This window comes from Hesperophylax consimilis, chromosome 11 (assembly GCF_061612785.1).
Source record: "Hesperophylax consimilis isolate HC1 chromosome 11, BYU_Hcon_1.0, whole genome shotgun sequence".
Classification (NCBI taxonomy): Eukaryota; Metazoa; Arthropoda; class Insecta; order Trichoptera; family Limnephilidae; genus Hesperophylax; species Hesperophylax consimilis.
Genome location: NC_142846.1, coordinates 730,838 through 749,514, shown reverse-complemented (window position 1 = coordinate 749,514; position 18,677 = coordinate 730,838).

Below are 18,677 nucleotides of genomic sequence, written 5' to 3'. Positions count from 1 at the left end.
AAAAATATATTCTTAAAGTATATAATAGTAATTAATTTCGATTCGCGGTTTGTGCATTTTTATTAACTCGGCGCAAGACAAAATTTTGTCATTCTCCGCCGCGACCGGGCGGCGAGCGGACGTGTAGTCCCCGCCGGTCTAGTTAATTACTTTTTAAAGAAATTCCTCGCATAAAAATGGGGAGGAAAATACCCTTGGAACAAAAGTTTTATTAGAAAACACAAATTACGACATCGAAAACGTACGTGGTAGATATATTTAAAAAAAAAAACAAAGGTTAGTGCTATTTAATTATCCGCATACATTGTACTTACTCATATGCTACAGGGTCATTTTAAAGAATCAGTCAGAATAAGCACATATTTTTTATAACATTGGGCGATAATTTTGTGTTGTTTAATTTCCAGGGAAAAGAATCAACTATTAGGACTATCAGGAGTTTATGTCTGTCATCGATGTTTCATGTATAAATGTTAGAACTTATGCCAAAGTACGTAAAACTGTTTGTGATTGGTGGTCAAAAAGTGCCACGAACCAAATGAATATTGATTCGTGATATGCGATTCAAATCATTTTATTGTTCATAATTTCTATTTTATTGTCCAATTCACTATTACATTGGTATAATTCAACTTATTTAATATTTTTTGTGTTACTTTTTGTCAGTTTCATAAAGTGAATTGAACTTCTTGTTTTAGGAAAAAAGACGAGGTTATTTTTGACATACTAACCTTTGATTTTTCAATCGAAATTTACCTCGAGAATTTAATAACATTTCGAAAATTAGACGAGTCAGGTCGCTCCGTTAACCTTGAAAATAAATACATGAAAGCGATACAATATTATGCAATTGCATAACTACATATGTAGGTAGGTACCGTAGAAAATAGTTGGAAATAAAACCTAGTTTTAATATATATGCTACTTCAGTTTTAAGGAATAAACCCTCTTTTCAATGTCATACGTATCAAATCAAGTAAAAATTTTTAAGATAAGTATTAGAAATAAAACTTACCCGTAATAAATACATTTCGGACAAACGAATAAATAAGTAAAACAAAAGATTTTTACTCACCTTTGGAAAACTACATATTTTATATCTACCATGTAAACAAACTGCATTTGTATTTATTTATGTTTACGCACTCCAACGTATAATTTACAAATATGTATGTAACTACTTATTAGGATGAAAGCTATAACCGAGAATTCAACAACAATAATTGTTATTTCATCGGAACCATGCTGTAGTTTTCGTCAGCCGCGCGGGTATACAGCTTGCAATGGAATGAATTCGGTATTTCTGTCTCGTTCTAACAAAACGTCCGATCGCGAGACCGTCTTCTTATACGTAATTGTGTTATTTATTGATTGTCAAAAGAGTTTAGTGGGTCCATTGTATGTGTCTGTGTATGTTGGGCGATTGGATTCAACAAAGACTTTTTAAGTTATAACAATGCGCTCAGTTAAGGATTGTTTTATTTTTCCTAGCACAAACCACAATTTCAGTTAAGACGATTTAAAAAAATATAGTTTTTCAAAGAATTAAATAATTGAAAAATCACAATCATCAAGATAATTAAATTAAGACCAGAAAAAAAATTAAAAGAAATAAAATGACTATGAGAAATAAATCAGTTAAATGATTTAAGAAAGTAGAAATGATTAGAAAAAGGAAAGAGTTTTAGAAATCACAGTAATTAAATTAATCAATATTACAAAAAAATACTAAGCAAATCAATTTACTCAGTAAATTAGATTCTTTGTTTCAATTATATTAAAAAGTATGAATTATACAAGTTAATTTAATGAAAGGCATAAAACCGAATGAGTAAATCACATTAATTAGGAGAATCAATGGAATTTTACTTTTTAGAGTAGGAAGTAGTGATATAGATCAAAGTATTGAGATTATTAAATTGTGAATTAAATTCAGTAAAAACTGAATTGGATTGAATGAATTAAGATAATTATATGAGATGAGTTGAGACAGTGCAGATAACTAAGACGATAAGATGTATTCGATAGATTAAGATATTTAAAGGAATTACTTTAATTAATAAAATTAAATAATTTCAATGAATAATATTAATTAAGAGAAGTGAAAGAATTTAAAGAATTACAATTTTTATCGGATGAATCATCACAGTCCAGATAATCAGAAAATTTGAAAGTAGTAAAAGAATTATATGAAAAATGTGAAATAAGAAAATTGAAACAAATTTGGAAATAATAAAATGGTTCAAAAAATTACAGATAAAGAAGAAGAGTTTGTATGGGTATTTAGACAAGTTAAAATATTTGGAATGGATTCCAGAAATTAAGGGAATTAAATAAAATTAACTAGTTAGGAGTTAAATTCGATAAATTTGTAAGAATTTAAGTAGTTAAACCAATAAAAGTAGTTAGTAAAATAAAAATAATTTAAGATGATGAGATATTTGAAAAAATTAAACAGGATTTTATATAATCAATGAGTACAAATATTGAGATTAGATCCTTAAACACGTCTTTGAGAACTAGTAAAAATAAAACATTTGTGAGAATTAATAAAAATAAAATTTAGATTATTGAGAGAATTTGAAGAATTACAAGAAAGAAAAAAGTGAAAGGAATTTCACTTTTGAAGAAAAGTGAGGTAATTTCGTCTGGAATAAGTTTGGTGCTACGCGGAGCATAAGAAGAACCGAATTTTTGAAATTGGTCCAAACACATGACTAAAGAGGTTCATGAGACTAGCTTTCTCAATCCAGACCGCTTTTTATTTTTCAAGATACATTTAGCCTCTGTATGGGCGCGTTTCACTGATAGTTTTTTTTTTTAATTCATGCATTTGCGGGAAATGGAAACTGTTTCTTTTATAGAGTTAACAGTGCATTCTTCGTCGCCCCACGGGGTCGAATCTTTTGTTTTAATGTTAACATTACGCTTTGGAATGTATTTTTCTCTGCTTTTATAACTACACTAGGAAATAATTCACATTGTGTTCTGATGTTCCTAAGAGAAGACCTTGTAGATTTAATAAGAGAGTCTAATTCGGAAGAAAAAGTTCTCCAGCTCGCATCATTTGTTTTAAATTAAAAATTATGGTTAACCTAAAGGAATGAGAGGATTTTAGATGGTTGAAAGAGACTTATAATAGGGAAATGGTCAATAGAAAGGGTATCATCCAAGAAAATTTACGTATCACCGAAAATGACCAGAGAGATTAATCGAAAAAGGAGTGTGTTTTTGTGAATTTAGAGTAATTTTTGTCTATTTTAGTATCTTTTTAATAGATTTTTTTTTAATTTCTGTTACTTGGCAACACGATCAAAAATAATCAAAGCTGAAATTGTGTATCGACAACTGAGTAATAATTCAAATTATAGCAAAAAAAGAACTCACCACTTTTAGTGAGTGACTGGTTAAGTGCGCAAAGATCCGAGTCCGACCAATGAAGGTTATTCGATTGTTGCTGGTAATAATTGAGATTGTGTTTTTATAACGATTTGATTCACGAGTCCCATGACAACTATGGATGGTTAAAAATTATATTTTTTATTTAACTACCGGCTATAAAAAACTTTTTATTTATGACGTGAAACAAGTCATATATCACCTGCAACAGACTATTCAATAAAACATACTATTCTAGCAGAGAGGAATTTCTTTTTTGAAGTAGCTGACTTGTACCCAGAGTTGCTCGGGGACTTATAAATGGTTTCGGGTAAAGTTTTGATGTTGTGAATTCTGGTGTACCTGACAACTGGGTGCATTTTTAAGGTGGAAATATTATTACTGTATCATAATAAGTACCTTATTTCGATCGTGCCATGTCTTTTTCGGGCGTCCTCGACCTCTTCAACTATTCACTTCTAAGTCATACATTCTCTTTACACATCTTCTTCGTTCATCAAATAATTATTTTATTCATGTATTCCTCGGGCATCCCTGACTTTTTTCTAAAATTTACTTCAAGAAGCATCATGGAATCCACATTGTTACTTCAAGTAGCATCAAGGAATCCGCATTGTTACTTCAAGTAGCATCATGGAATCCGCATTGTTACTTCAAGTAGCATCATGGAATCCGCATTGTTACTTCAAGTAGCATCATGGAATCCGCATTGTTACTTCAAGTAGCATCATGGAATCCGCATTGTTACTTCAAGTAGCATCATGGAATCCGCATTGTTACTTCAAGTAGCATCATGGAATCCGCATTGTTACTTCAAGTAGCATCATGGAATCCGCATTGTTACTTCAAGTAGCGTCATGGAATCCGCATTGTTACTTCAAGTAGCATCATGAAATCCGCATTGTTACTTCAAGTAGCATCGTGGAATCCGCATTGTTACTTCAAATAGTATCATACAATCAGCATTATTACTACAAGTAATTCAATTCGCATTGTTATTGTTTAAAAACTACATTACGTCGACATTAGTTCGACTTTATATCTCATTCCATTGCAGAGAATTAAGAGAGCATTAAGTCTTTCTTCGGTTACCCTGACTTCTTTTACGATTCCAACTACTCTCTACTAATAGGAACATACTTCAAAATTTGCAACAAAATTGGATGAATGGTTTCGGACCGCGTACCGGTCACAATAACATAATATATATAGAGATAACTTAATGAGTAAATTGATGACAATATTAGCAACTCACAAACGAAAATTTGAAACATAAGAAATAGGAAAAGATTCAATAGTAAATGCACACCGATCCTCAGTCATGTCGGGGTTTAAATAGCAGCCAAATAAATAGGAAAAGATTCAATAATAAATGCACACCGATCCTCAGTCGTGTCGGGGTTTAAATAGCAGCTAAAGAAATAGGAAAAGATTCAATAATAAATGCACACCGATCCTCAGTCATGTCGGGGTTTAAATAGCAGCCAAAGAAATAGGAAAAGATTCAATAATAAATGCACACCGATCCTCAGTCATGTCGGGGTTTAAATAGCAGCCAAAGAAATAGGAAAAGATTCAATAATAAATGCACACCGATCCTCAGTCAAGTCGGGGTTTAAATAGCAGCCAAAGAAATAGGAAAAGATTCAATAATAAATGCACACCGATCCTCAGTCATGTCGGGGTTTAAATAGCAGCCAAAGAAATAGGAAAAGATTCAATAATAAATGCACACCGATCCTCAGTCATGTCGGGGTTTAAATAGCAGCCAAAGAAATAGGAAAAGATTCAATAATAAATGCACACCGATCCTCAGTCATGTCGGGGTTTAAATAGCAGCCAAAGAAATAGGAAAAGATTCAATAATAAATGCACACCGATCCTCAGTCATGTCGGGGTTTAAATAGCAGCCAAATAAATAGGAAAAGATTCAATAATAAATGCACACCGATCCTCAGTCATGTCGGGGTTTAAATAGCAGCCAAAGAAATAGGAAAAGATTCAATAATAAATGCACACCGATCCTCAGTCATGTCGGGGTTTAAATAGCAGCCAAAGAAATAGGAAAAGATTCAATAATAAATGCACACCGATCCTCAGTCATGTCGGGGTTTAAATAGCAGCCAAATAAATAGGAAAAGATTCAATAATAAATGCACACCGATCCTCAGTCATGTCGGGGTTTAAATAGCAGCCAAAGAAATAGGAAAAGATTCAATAATAAATGCACACCGATCCTCAGTCATGTCGGGGTTTAAATAGCAGCCAAAGAAATAGGAAAAGATTCAATAATAAATGCACACTGATCCTCAGTCATGTCGGAGTTTAAATAGCAGCCAAAGAAATAGGAAAAGATTCAATAATAAATGCACACCGATCCTCAGTCATGTCGGGGTTTAAATAGCAGCCAAAGAAATAGGAAAAGATTCAATAATAAATGCACACCGATCCTCAGTCATGTCGGGGTTTAAATAGCAGCCAAATAAATAGGAAAAGATTCAATAATAAATGCACACCGATCCTCAGTCATGTCGGGGTTTAAATAGCAGCCAAAGAAATAGGAAAAGATTCAATAATAAATGCACACCGATCCTCAGTCATGTCGGGGTTTAAATAGCAGCCAAAGAAATAGGAAAAGATTCAATAATAAATGCACACCGATTCTCAGTCATGTCGGGGTTTAAATAGCAGCCAAAGAAATAGGAAAAGATTCAATAATAAATGCACACCGATCCTCAGTCATGTCGGGGTTTAAATAGCAGCCAAAGAAATAGGAAAAGATTCAATAATAAATGCACACCGATCCTCAGTCATGTCGGGGTTTAAATAGCAGCCAAATAAATAGGAAAAGATTCAATAATAAATGCACACCGATCCTCAGTCATGTCGGGGTTTAAATAGCAGCCAAAGAAATAGGAAAAGATTCAATAATAAATGCACACCGATCCTCAGTCATGTCGGGGTTTAAATAGCAGCCAAAGAAATAGGAAAAGATTCAATAATAAATGCACACCGATCCTCAGTCATGTCGGGGTTTAAATAGCAGCCAAAGAAATAGGAAAAGATTCAATAATAAATGCACACCGATCCTCAGTCATGTCGGGGTTTAAATAGCAGCCAAAGAAATAGGAAAAGATTCAATAATAAATGCACACCGATCCTCAGTCATGTCGGGGTTTAAATAGCAGCCAAAAAAATAGGAAAAGATTCAATAATAAATGCACACCGATCCTCAGTCATGTCGGGGTTTAAATAGCAGCCAAAGAAATAGGAAAAGATTCAATAATAAATGCACACCGATCCTCAGTCATGTCGGGGTTTAAATAGCAGCCAAAGAAATAGGAAAAGATTCAATAATAAATGCACACCGATCCTCAGTCATGTCGGGGTTTAAATAGCAGCCAAAAAAATAGGAAAAGATTCAATAATAAATGCACACCGATCCTCAGTCATGTCGGGGTTTAAATAGCAGCCAAAGAAATAGGAAAAGATTCAATAATAAATGCACACCGATCCTCAGTCATGTCGGGGTTTAAATAGCAGCCAAAAAAATAGGAAAAGATTCAATAATAAATGCACACCGATCCTCAGTCATGTCGGAGTTTAAATAGCAGCCAAAGAAATAGAAAAAGATTCAATAATAAATGCACACCGATCCTCAGTCATGTCGGGGTTTAAATAGCAGCCAAAGAAATAGGAAAAGATTCAATAATAAATGCACACCGATCCTCAGTCATGTCGGGGTTTAAATAGCAGCCAAAGAAATAGGAAAAGATTCAATAATAAATGCACACCGATCCTCAGTCATGTCGGGGTTTAAATAGCAGCCAAAGAAATAGGAAAAGATTCAATAATAAATGCACACCGATCCTCAGTCATGTCGGGGTTTAAATAACAGCCAAAGAAATAGGAAAAGATTCAATAATAAATGCACACCGATCCTCAGTCATGTCGGGGTTTAAATAGCAGCCAAAGAAATAGGAAAAGATTCAATAATAAATGCACACCGATCCTCAGTCATGTCGGGGTTTAAATAGCAGCCAAAGAAATAGGAAAAGATTCAATAATAAATGCACACCGATCCTCAGTCATGTCGGGGTTTAAATAACAGCCAAAGAAATAGGAAAAGATTCAATAATAAATGCACACCGATCCTCAGTCATGTCGGGGTTTAAATAGCAGCCAAAGAAATAGGAAAAGATTCAATAATAAATGCACACCGATCCTCAGTCATGTCGGGGTTTAAATAGCAGCCAAAGAAATAGGAAAAGATTCAATAATAAATGCACACCGATCCTCAGTCATGTCGGGGTTTAAATAGCAGCCAAAGAAATAGGAAAAGATTCAATAATAAATGCACACCGATCCTCAGTCATGTCGGGGTTTAAATAGCAGCCAAAGAAATAGGAAAAGATTCAATAATAAATGCACACCGATCCTCAGTCATGTCGGGGTTTAAATAGCAGCCAAAGAAATAGGAAAAGATTCAATAATAAATGCACACCGATCCTCCGTCATGTCGGGGTTTAAATAGCAGCCAAAGAAATAGGAAAAGATTCAATAATAAATGCACACCGATCCTCAGTCATGTCGGGGTTTAAATAGCAGCCAAAGAAATAGGAAAAGATTCAATAATAAATGCACACCGATCCTCAGTCATGTCGGGGTTTAAATAGCAGCCAAAGAAATAGGAAAAGATTCAATAATAAATGCACACCGATCCTCAGTCATGTCGGGGTTTAAATAGCAGCCAAAGAAATAGGAAAAGATTCAATAATAAATGCACACCGATCCTCAGTCATGTCGGGGTTTAAATAGCAGCCAAAGAAATAGGAAAAGATTCAATAATAAATGCACACCGATCCTCAGTCATGTCGGGGTTTAAATAGCAGCCAAAGAAATAGGAAAAGATTCAATAATAAATGCACACCGATACTCAGTCATGTCGGGGTTTAAATAGCAGCCAAAGAAATAGGAAAAGATTCAATAATAAATGCACACCGATCCTCAGTCATGTCGGGGTTTAAATAGCAGCCAAAGAAATAGGAAAAGATTCAATAATAAATGCACACCGATCCTCAGTCATGTCGGGGTTTAAATAGCAGCCAAAAAAATAGGAAAAGATTCAATAATAAATGCACACCGATCCTCAGTCATGTCGGGGTTTAAATAGCAGCCAAAGAAATAAGAAAAGATTCAATAATAAATGCACACCGATCCTCAGTCATGTCGGGGTTTAAATAGCAGCCAAAGAAATAGGAAAAGATACAATAATAAATGCACACCGATCCTCAGTCATGTCGGGGTTTAAATAGCAGCCAAAGAAATAGGAAAAGATTCAATAATAAATGCACACCGATCCTCAGTCATGTCGGGGTTTAAATAGCAGCCAAAGAAATAGGAAAAGATTCAATAATAAATGCACACCGATCCTCAGTCATGTCGGGGTTTAAATAGCATCGAAAGAAATAGGAAAAGATTCAATAATAAATGCACACCGATCCTCAGTCATGTCGGGGTTTAAATAGCAGCCAAAGAAATAGGAAAAGATTCAATAATAAATGCACACCGATCCTCAGTCATGTCGGGGTTTAAATAGCAGCCAAATAAATAGGAAAAGATTCAATAATAAATGCACACCGATCCTCAGTCATGTCGGGGTTTAAATAGCAGCCAAAGAAATAGGAAAAGATTCAATAATAAATGCACACCGATCCTCAGTCATGTCGGGGTTTAAATAGCAGCCAAAGAAATAGGAAAAGATTCAATAATAAATGCACTTCGATCCTCAGTCATGTCGGGGTTTAAATAGCAGCCAAAGAAATAGGAAAAGATTCAATAATAAATGCACACCGATCCTCAGTCATGTCGGGGTTTAAATAGCAGCCAAATAAATAGGAAAAGATTCAATAATAAATGCACACCGATCCTCAGTCATGTCGGGGTTTAAATAGCAGCCAAAGAAATAGGAAAAGATTCAATAATAAATGCACACCGATCCTCAGTCATGTCGGGGTTTAAATAGCAGCCAAAGAAATAGGAAAAGATTCAATAATAAATGCACACCGATCCTCAGTCATGTCGGGGTTTAAATAGCAGCCAAAGAAATAGGAAAAGATTCAATAATAAATGCACACCGATCCTCAGTCATGTCGGGGTTTAAATAGCAGCCAAAGAAATAGGAAAAGATTCAATAATAAATGCACACCGATCCTCAGTCATGTCGGGGTTTAAATAGCAGCCAAATAAATAGGAAAAGATTCAATAATAAATGCACACCGATCCTCAGTCATGTCGGGGTTTAAATAGCAGCCAAAGAAATAGGAAAAGATTCAATAATAAATGCACACCGATCCTCAGTCATGTCGGGGTTTAAATAGCAGCCAAAGAAATAGGAAAAGATTCAATAATAAATGCACACCGATCCTCAGTCATGTCGGGGTTTAAATAGCAGCCAAAGAAATAGGAAAAGATTCAATAATAAATGCACACCGATCCTCAGTCATGTCGGGGTTTAAATAGCAGCCAAAGAAATAGGAAAAGATTCAATTATAAATGCACACCGATCCTCAGTCATGTCGGGGTTTAAATAGCAGCCAAAAAAATAGGAAAAGATTCAATAATAAATGCACACCGATCCTCAGTCATGTCGGGGTTTAAATAGCAGCCAAAGAAATAGGAAAAGATTCAATAATAAATGCACACCGATCCTCAGTCATGTCGGGGTTTAAATAGCAGCCAAAGAAATAGGAAAAGATTCAATAATAAATGCACACCGATCCTCAGTCATGTCGGGGTTTAAATAGCAGCCAAAGAAATAGGAAAAGATTCAATAATAAATGCACACCGATCCTCAGTCATGTCGAGGTTTAAATAGCAGCCAAAGAAATAGGAAAAGATTCAATAATAAATGCACACCGATCCTCAGTCATGTCGGGGTTTAAATAGCAGCCAAAAAAATATGCATTAATATCGCTTTATGTTTCTCTTTAAATGTAATAATAGAATTGTTAATATCTTTGGAAATATTTCATACTGTAATTGCATTTCTTATCGCATGTAATGACTTCCTGTACATTGTTTTCATACATAATTTATAATAAACAATAAATAAGTAAAAGATTTTTTAGAATTATCTTCTTCTTCAATGATACAATGTATAACATTCTTCTTCTTCTTCCTAGCACTATCCCAACTCATTGCCTAGGTAGGCTGTTGGGGTCGGCTCTTCTCGTTCTCAGGTTATAGCTTCTTCGGTTCTGAGTGTCGCTTTCATCTAGGCCGTTTCTTTGTAGGATTTTGGAGCATTGGGTCATCCAGGAGTTCTTTGGTCTATACAATGTATAACATTGATGAGTATAATATTCAAAAATGAAAGAAAAGTTTTTCCAATAATAATTAGAAATAATTCAATAAGTATCCAATTTAAATAAACATCGAATATATGTTTATCACAAACCAATTCACACAAAATTTGTGACCATTCAAAAGTATGGGAAATATTAGTTGCATGATAATATTCTTAATTCTGAATTTGAATATGTCGTTTAATAAACTAGGTCCCAATGGTCGAGTAGTTAAGATGCTGTCCTGGTAAGACAAGTGATCCTTGGTATATTTATGTTGTGTTTTGTTCATGTTTCATTTAGATTTGCTAGTATTATAATCAATAAGTATTTCAAGTTAAGTAATATAGTATGTCTAATATCATTTAATAAAAATATTTTTATTCTCATTAATTTCTTATCGCAGATAATGTATTTCCGTATTAAGGTACGAGTACTCGTAGTGACAGACCACGTTATATGACCTATACAGATTATATGTTGAGGTGTCATACTAACCTATAATCTACCTCAGGAGAGGAGGTCAGATCAACTAGGAAACTGTCGCGGAATATCATTTCTTTGTATGGGATCTGTCACTTTTCAGATGACAGCCGCATGATCACAGCGCTCCATACATTGATTTAACCCCTTCTCCTGCCGATTTCAGCATGGATATTACTGTTACTATACTATCTACGTAATAATTGGTTTTTTTTCTTTGGTTTTGTTTGTTACATACTATTATAAACAGCCTTAAACTCGTAAATGGGAAATTAATTACTTTTTTAATTTTATTTCACAATTTAAGTATTATAAAACAACTGTTTCCTTTATTTAGTAAAAAATATTCACAGCTGTGTAGGCGTTGAGTTACAATGTATTGAAAATGATTAAAAACATGGTTACAAATAAATATTTCCACTAGAGAATACTTGTAAGCTTAAGACTTAGGTTCCAGTAATTTAATATACACTGCAATATTTTGATCTCAATATGCATCTGAGATACTTGGAAATTTAGATACATTGTAATTTTTCACTCAGATATAAATTTACAAGTAATTTGATATACACTGCAATGTTTTTAATCTCAATATGCATCTGAGATACTAACCTTAAAGAAAAGGATGTCAAAAAATGTAAATTTTACGAAAATACAAATTTTTCTCTTTTTTATGTACCTTATAATCTTAATTATATTAATAATCTTAAATTTATGTTGTGATTACGTTGATGGGCATGTCAGACCTAGCTGCGAGTATAAATGTAGTGGCTTGGCCTATTTTAGTGGTCTTCCCATTGGGAATGTATGGCGACCGATATGTTGAAATAGGCCATCTACTATATTTATAGCTAGGTCTGACACAGGCATGACGATTGTTGTCAACGTATATGTTTTCACAACAATAATTGTTGAAGAAAAATAAAATTAAGGAATGAAATTTAAAACACTTTACCTCTGTTTTAATATTCGGCCTGGTTTTGGTGGATTAGAGCTTGGATACGTATTAGAGTTAAAACACATAAATTATATACCTATTTATTTTATGAAATTTTATTTTTTACAAAATTAGTATCAATAATTTTTACACAAAATTGTACTGGAAATGAGATATTTACAAAAAACCAAACCTAGTCGCGTAAAAAACTTGTTTTTTTCAAAAATATAGGCACCTTTACGACTTTCTACCTCGGTACCTATTAGAGATTGAAGAAAATTTGTTTTCACAAAAGTTGTAGGTAATTTTATGTTTTACTTTAATTTTTAGCTAATTTAGCCAAAAATTGCATTGGGAATGAGATATTTTGGAAAAACTAAATTTTGGCGCGATTTCAGCCGGTTTTTTTTTAAATCGTGGCGCGTCACAGGTGCGCCATGGTCGGAAATTCAGATTATACATCAAGGGATCAATTTATAAAACATTAAAAAAAATTGGGACTACAGGAATAATTACGATCGCAACCCCCTTTTTGGCGCTAAGTGTACTGGCCTATAATACGGAATCCCCAAATATATCGACAACATTTTCAAATATATATTTTAATCCCAGATAACATGTAGGTACGTTTATCATCAACAAATCAATTTTTTTTTTTTATGTGACACCTCACTAGAGTGTCCCTGCCTGTGCAGTGTACAGACAGGGGAACTATGTCACCACCCGGTTGGGCGGCGTTGTGAGGCGGAATAAGGTAGGGGCTGTAGGAAGGGATTTGTTAATGCGGGCCTTGAAGAGGCTCGGATTATAGGAGGGAGGAAAAACAGATGCCGGTAGCTCGTTCCACATACGAGCCGACTTACACAAAAACGAGTCGTAAAAACGGCCCGTTCTCATGAAGCCAACGTCAACCGTGAACGGGTGTTCAGTTCGTGTCCGTCGAGTTTCGCGCACGTGCACCGGTGCATCAGGAATCAATGCTGCTAGCTCTTTGGAGCAGGCTCCATTGAAATACCTGTAGAACAGACACAGCGTGCCTACATTGCGTCTATGCATTAGAGAAGGTAATCGGTCTGTTAACAACGGATTGTCAATCAGACGGATCGCTCTCCTTTGCACAGATTCAAGCAGGTTTATCAAGTATTTTGGGGCACCAGCCCAAAGGTGGCTCCCAAATTCAATAGTTGGGCGGACTTGAGACTTGTACAGGGTCAGCAGCTGGTCACTGCTGAAGAATCAATATCAATACAATAATCAATACAAAAACCGACCAATATCATATAACAACAAAGGCAAAGGTATATGGCAACAAAGAAAAAAGAACAGGTATCCGCTAGTAAGCAGGGTGAAAAAATCAAAGGCAGAATAAAGAACAGAGAAAAAATGTGCAATTAATGCTTGCTTCTAGACTCAGCGATATTCCACCTCTATCTATATTACAGCAGGTAATTTATACACTTGTATATACCCGTCTATACGTACTTATACGCTCGTGTGTATAATGCCAAAATTTGATTGAAAAGTGAATTGACATAATTTTTCTAATATTGTTTTTATTTCATCACGAAAATACTTAATATATCAATAATCCGATGTCGAAAGGACCGATTTCACCGGAGAAAAATTCTGAGCAAGTAATAACTGATTTAAACATATAATTTTACTATGAACGTATTGAAGTCGTAAAAAATTTTAAAATACATATTTCCCATACATATTGTTTTCAATTGACGTAAATAAAGTAAAAGTTTTGTTTACACAGGAAAAGAAGAAACCCGTTATTCTGGAAGGAGGGAGAATAGAAGACATATTTTTTCTTTAAATGTATTAAATAGAATTTCGCAGCACGACTCTCTTAATGATTGTAATTATCTAACTTAGAGATAGTTGAGCGTATACTTCGAGATGACAAGTTCTGGGAAGAAAAAATGCTTATTAAATTAACTAATTGTTAAATGGATTGCATTCTTGTCAAGCTTATCGATCCTGGAGTCACAAGGTCTATGAATTTTCGTGATCCTCCACATATCTTAGATATTGCATGTAAAGAACGTCAATTTGGAAAGAGTCGTTTAGATTTCGACGAAATGCTAGTTTATTGAATAATTATTTTCGTTTTTTATATAAAATTATTTTTACTATTTCTAACTTATATAATAATAAATGATGGCCTTTATACAAAAAAGTTGCATCGTAGGCTTTTTACATTACATAATTATTTGTTTTATGTAACTTTTTGTAAACGATAATAATAAATATAGAAAATGACTGATATTTTATTTATCTTGTCAATACATTCAGATATAATTATGATCAGATATTAAGAAAATGATTCGTGATTGAATACCGTTTTGCTTTGACATCTGTCAATGAAGAACACGTCGGTTACGAGTCATAAGTTACTGCCTACCGTCTAGCAGTATGGTTGATGATATCGACTAATTCATCAAACAAGTTTGACAGAAATCTGATAAGAATCATAAAATCATGAGCTTTTTCTGCAATGGGTAACGTTTCTATCGAAATTTACCTAAAACATGCACATACAACATAATATTACTATTTACATAGTTTGAAAGACGCCCATTATTAAGCATTTCATGTTCAAACCTTACTCATGGGTACCATCTAGTGGATTTCATCGCTGCTCTGACTTCGAACCTCAGATTAATAATACTAATAATCTTCGAACTGAGTTGACCGAGCGAACTTCGCGTGTTCCCCGTTCTAACTTACTTCATTCCTCTCCACCCCGAAATATTATTATATTTGTTACGATGCGGCGGTCAGGTGAAACTTCTTTGGCATCGCCCACTTAAAGCGCGTTCACACCCATAACTGATATTTTTTTGGGATCTTATTTCGCCTTAAGAAGGGTGACGTAACTTTCATAAAAGAGGCAACTCGCCTCCTGAAAAATTGACCAGGGGAGATTCACCCAAGAACTTCCTGTATCGTACAATCTGGTGCGGATCTTCATTTTTGAAGAAAATTATTTTTTATTTCTATGTCTGCTTTTTATTAAATATTTCATTATATTACTGTGCAAATATTATTTGGGGAAAAAATATTATTTTAAATAAATATTATTAACTCACAAATAATTGTAAACATTGCTTCTATGTCTGAAAAATAGAATTCTTTTATGGCCTGTGTTTTATAATTGAAAACACAAATAAAAATACCATATATTCATAGTAAATATTGGCTAGAATTTTCGATTTCAACAAATATGTTCAGTTTGGTAGTATTTTAAATTTTTGTATTAAAAATAGCAATTTGTATCATCGTACTTTCAGTTCCCTTTTGTTAAAATCCCTGTGAAATAGACACAGAAATTTTTCAAGTTGTATTTGTGCCGACGATTACAATCCGTTCGCCAAGGGGATTCTGTTTGACCTCAACTCGAGTCGAGAAATCTGTTTATATATCAATATTTTGAGTATACTATATTTATTGATAAATTTTAAATCACGTGGAAAAAATAAGGAAAGTATAAAATGTACAAGGGTTTTCCTTTGTCTGTGTACCTACCCTCCTAGCTACCTAACTTTAGTTAAATAGTCAAGGGTTACCCTATTTTTGTGTACCTACCCTACTAACTACCTAACTTTAGTTAAATAGTAAAGGGTTACCCTGTGTCTGCGTACCTACCCTCCTAGCTACCTAACTTTAGTAAAATAGTTGAAGGTTACCCTCTGTCTGTGTACCTACCCTCCTAGCTACCTAAATTTAGTTAAATAGTCAAAGGTTACCCTCTGTCTAGCTACCTACCCTCCTAGCTACCTAACTTTAATTAAATAGTCAAGGGTTACCCTCTGTCTTTGTACTTACCCTCCTAGCTACATAACTTTAGTTAAATAGTCAAGGGTTACCCTCTGTCTGTGTACCTACCCTCCTAGCTACCTAACTTTATTTAAATAGTCAAGGGTTACCCTCTGTCTGTGTACTTACCCTCCTAGCTACCTAACTTTAGTAAAATAGTCAAGGGTTACCCTCTGTCTGTGTACCTACCCTCCTAGCTACCTACCTTTAAGTAAATAGTGAAGGGTTTCCCTTTGTCTGTGTACCTACCCTCCTAGCTACCTACCTTTAAGAAACTAGACAAGGGTTTCCCTATGTATATGTACCTGCCCTCCTAGCTACCTACCTTAAATTAAATAATCAAGGGTTTCCCTTTGTCTGTGTACCTACCCTCCTAGCTACCTAACTTTAGTTAAATAGTCAAGGGTTACCCTCTGTCTGTGTACCTACCCTCCTAGCTACCTAACTTTAGTAAAATAGTTGAAGGTTACCCTCTGTCTGTGTACCTACCCTCCTAGCTACCTAACTTTATTTAAATAGTGAAGGGTTACTGTATCAGACGTAATCGTGTGACACACAAGACTGTAAGGAGGCCGGTGATCCCAATCCGTGGAGGCGGAAGATGTCGTTCTTTAGTGGCGTGGAGGGGTAGAACGGGGCCGTCTCTGAAGCCGCTGTAGAGCTGGTCCGATTACTTGTCGCTTGTTCTTGATGCTGATTCCGGGTCTAGTCCGAAGGGGTAGGCAGTCCGCGGTCCAGGGTGAGGCGGGGGTCAGAGTGAAAGAAAGCGAGCAGAGTCAGAAGTCGGAGCGAGGTAGAGGGCAGAGCAGAGAGAAAGGTTTAGAGCTAGTGGTGGTTTCTGGAGATCTGACGTTTTGAGGGCCTGTTGCCCGTTTTATAGCCGCCAGCGGGCGCACGACGCGCACACGGGCCCACTTTCTCTTTTATTCCTGGAATCCGTTAGCCGTGTTTGCGACGCTATCGCGGCGCCCCGCCAGGCCGTCTACCGCCGCTTGGCTGGTAGTTTCGGGCCGTGGTCGAACGTGACCACGGCCTTCTTTTGTTTGGGCACGATCCTCAGAACCGTGCCCGTGGGACGTAATGACGGCGTACCACCGGTCATTTGTGATGCTATGACGGCGCATGGCGCACGGCACGTCTTCCCACTACGTTTTGGCACGGTTCTAACAATCGTGCCCGAATTAAAATATGATTATGATTTTACCAGCTCTCACAATACTTCTCTACCCGTATACCTCTAGCCAAGCTCCGACGTTCATTTATTATAAGATCACAAAAACATTTTCATTTTCACACATCAGCATTTTACATTTAACAACAGGGCAAATATCAAATTTTAATATGGGGCGACCGCGGCCGAGCCCCGTGCAGTACGTCCGTTACAGTTACCCTCTGTCTGTGTACCTACCCTCCTAGCTACCTAAATTTAGTTAAATAGTCAAAGGTTACCCTCTGTCTGGGTACCTACCCTCCTAGCTACCTAACTTTGATTAAATAGTCAAAGGATACCCTCTGTCTATGTACCTACCCTCCTAAGTACCTAACTTTAGTTAAATAGTCAAGGGTTACCCTCTGTCTGTGTACCTACCCTCCCAGCAAACTAACTTTAGTTAAATAGTCAAAAGTTACCCTCTGTCTGTGTACCTAAACTCCTAACTACCTAACTTCAGTTAAATAGTCAAGGGTTACCCTCTGTCTGTGTACCTACCCTCCAAGCTACCTACCTTTAAGTAAATAGTGAAGGGTTTCCCTTTGTCTGTGTACCTACCCTCCTAGCTACTTACCTTTAAGAAAATAGACAAGGGTTTCCCTATGTCTGTGTACCTGCCCTCCTAGCTACCTACCTTTGGTTAAATAATCAAGGGTTTCCCTATGTCTGTGTACCTGCCCTCCTAGCTACCTACCTTTAATTAAATAATCAAGGGTTTCCCTCTGTCTGTATACCTACCCTCCTAGCTACCTAACTTTAGTTAAATAGTCAAGGGTTCCCCTCTGTCTATGTACCTACCACCCTAGCTACCTAACTGTAGTTAAAAAGTCAAGGGTTACCCTCTGTCTGTGTACCTACTCTACGAGCTACCTAACTTTAGTCAAATAGTCAAGGATTACCCTCTGTCTGTGTACCTACCCTCTTAGCTACCTAATTTTAATTAAATAGTCAAGGGTTACCCTCTGTCTGTGTACCTACCCTTATAGCTACCTAATTTTAGTTAAATAGTCAACGGTTACCCTCTGTTTGTGTACTTTCCCTCCTAGCTACCTAACTTTAGTTAAATAGTCAAGGGTTACCCTCTGTCTGTGTACCTACTCTCCTAGCTACCTAATTTTAGTTAAATAGTCAACGATTACCCTCTGTCTGTGTACCTACCCTCCTAGCTACCTAACTTTAGTTAAATATTCAAGGTTTACCCTCTGTCTGTGTACCTACCCTCCTAGCTACCTAATTTTAGTTAAATAGTCAAGGGTTACCCCCTGTCTGTGTACCTACCTTCCTAGCTACCTAAATTAAATTAAATAGTCAAGGATTTTCCTCTGTCTGTGTACCTACCCTCCTAGCTACCTAACTTTCGTTAAATAGTCAAGGGTTACCCTCTGTCTGTGTACCTACCCTTCTAGCTACTTACCTCCAATGGTAGGGTATACTTTACCCATATAATAACACAAATCCAGAAAAATGAATCGGTCCA